This window comes from Bos grunniens, chromosome 11, assembly GCF_055505025.1.
Source record: "Bos grunniens cultivar Pamir isolate PY7600 chromosome 11, Bosgru_T2T1.0, whole genome shotgun sequence".
NCBI classification, from domain to species: domain Eukaryota; kingdom Metazoa; phylum Chordata; class Mammalia; order Artiodactyla; family Bovidae; genus Bos; species Bos grunniens.
This window is the reverse complement of record NC_141175.1, coordinates 60342610-60344949: the sequence shown is the minus strand read 5'-3', so window position 1 is coordinate 60344949 and position 2340 is coordinate 60342610.

Below are 2340 nucleotides of genomic sequence, written 5' to 3'. Positions count from 1 at the left end.
TTTGCCGCTGAGCCACCTGGGAAGCCCAGCCTTTGCACTGGGCATAGGCAAATGGACGCTGATTTAGGCATGAAATTTGGGCGAAGCTGAGGCAATGAATTGGTCAGCTGGTGTTAGTGAAAACACTCAACCACACACAGTCTTCAGCAACACCACCCTCTGCAACACACATACACACACAAACACCCCTCGGAGGCTGAGTGTATGGATTACACAGCTCTGCACTCTGCTACCAAGAACATCTGGTTAAGCATGGTAAAAGCAGACACCAGTTACGTGCTTAAAATAAGTTAGGAGAGGGACTTCCCTCATGGTCCACTAGCTAGGACTCCATGCTCCCAGTGTAGGGGGCTTGGATTCGATCCCTAGTCGGAGAACTAGGTTCCACAGGCCACACTGAAGATGGAGGATCCAGCATGTCTCAACTAAGACCCGGGACAGCCAAATAAATAAATATAAAATGGCTCAGAGGTAAAGAATCTGCCTGCAATGCAGGAGACCTGGGTTCAGTCCCTGGGTCAGGAAGATCCCCTGAGGAATGGCAACCTACTCCAGTATTCTTGCCTGGAGAATTCCACGGACAGAGGAGCCTGACGGGCTACAGTCCATGGGGTTGCAAAGAGTCAGACATGACTGAGCAACTAATACTTTCACTTTAAAAAAAGAAGAAGAAAAAGAATATCCTTCCTTTTAAAAAAGAATGTTAGGAGGATTGCACAAAGGTGGATCACTTGGCACTGTCAGATGCTGCTCAGTGCTGGGAACCAAGAGGGACAGTGGGGTAGATGAGTAGGAGAGTGGGACCCAGCCTGCAGCCCATGCTGTCCACGCACAGCCTGTACATCGATAATGCATAGACTTCCGGGGCTGTGCCAAGTTTTAAAGGTAAACAAGGCTCAGGGCGCTGTGGCCAGTGTGTTTGATTTGGCACAGGGCCAGGGCGGGAGCAGAGGCAGGCATCTCATGATAATGACTCACAGTGCCTGGGAATGGCTGCACCTGAGGAGAGTGTACGAGGGACCATCCAGCCACCCTCCGGACAGCCTAAGTCTAGTTCGGGTGAGTCATGAGGCACGGTCACCAGCAGTCATCCCCTCCTCCAACCTCAGTGGCTTGCAGTCATTTCCTGTGTCATCCTTAGGCTCTGAGGGAACTGATAGAGGTGTTGAGAAAGATAAGTCTTCCTTTGTCTGTTCTTTGGCTAACCTGAAGTCAAGTTTGATGTGAAATGGAGATAAATGACTGAATCTTTCTCTTGTTTAATAGGTCACTGTCACTTTCAATCCGGTCCTGATAATGTTCCATGCTAATACTTTCACCCTTGTGTTTAGTCACTAATATGTTTACATGTAGGGCTACTCTGGTGGCTCACTGGTAAAGAATCCACCTGCCAATGCAGGAGACATGGGTTCAATCCCTGAATAAGGACGATCCCCTGGAGAAGGAAATGGCAACCCACTCCAGTATTCTTGCCTGGAGAATCCCATGGACAGAGGAGCCTGGTGGGCTACAGTCCATGGGGTTACAAAGAGTTGGGCATGACTGAACAACTATTACTTATAACTGATAGTCAAGATTGTTGAATGAGTGAATGACTATTCTGGTCCAGTATTTTGTCTGTGTTTTTACCTTTATGTTGCTACCAGAGACTGCTTCCAAGGAGATTTCTCTCAAATATCTCTGACCTTGAATCAGAGTCAGGATGGAAGCCTTTTTTGGAAGCCTTTTTTTTCGGCCACTCGGCATTTAGGATCTTAGTTCCCCATCAAGGATCAAAACTGTGCCCCCTACAGTAGATGCTCAGAGCCTTAATCACTGAACCACCAGGGAAGCCTCAGAATGGAGCCTTCCATAAAAACAAAACCCAGAGCTTCCAAACAAGACCAAGAATCTCCATATGAGGTGCAGGCAGCTGGACCCTGAGATTGCACCCTTGTTTAGACCCATTGGTCTTTTTCCTCTGCTTGCCCATCTGTGAGCAAATTCTTCCTATTAGATCTTATATTACAGCTGAATCAGCTATAAACAATGTCTACCTCAAGAAGGAGTGAGCAGTAATAAGTATGAGTAACATATAAAAAAGAAATCTTGCAGATTTCTGCTGGGTTTTTTTAATTGCTTTTTCTATTATTGTTTTTTTTTTCTATTATTTGTAAACCAAATAAAGCTCATAATGAAAAATCTAGCATAAATTCTTCAATGGATTTAAATATCTTTGTATTTTATTAAATATGCCATTTCTACAGATATTGGATTGTCATATATCTGCGTGTGATACATTGTTTAGTCAGCCTTCAGTCAAAGACTTGGTGATTGGGTGGGTTTTCAGAAGTCTGGTAA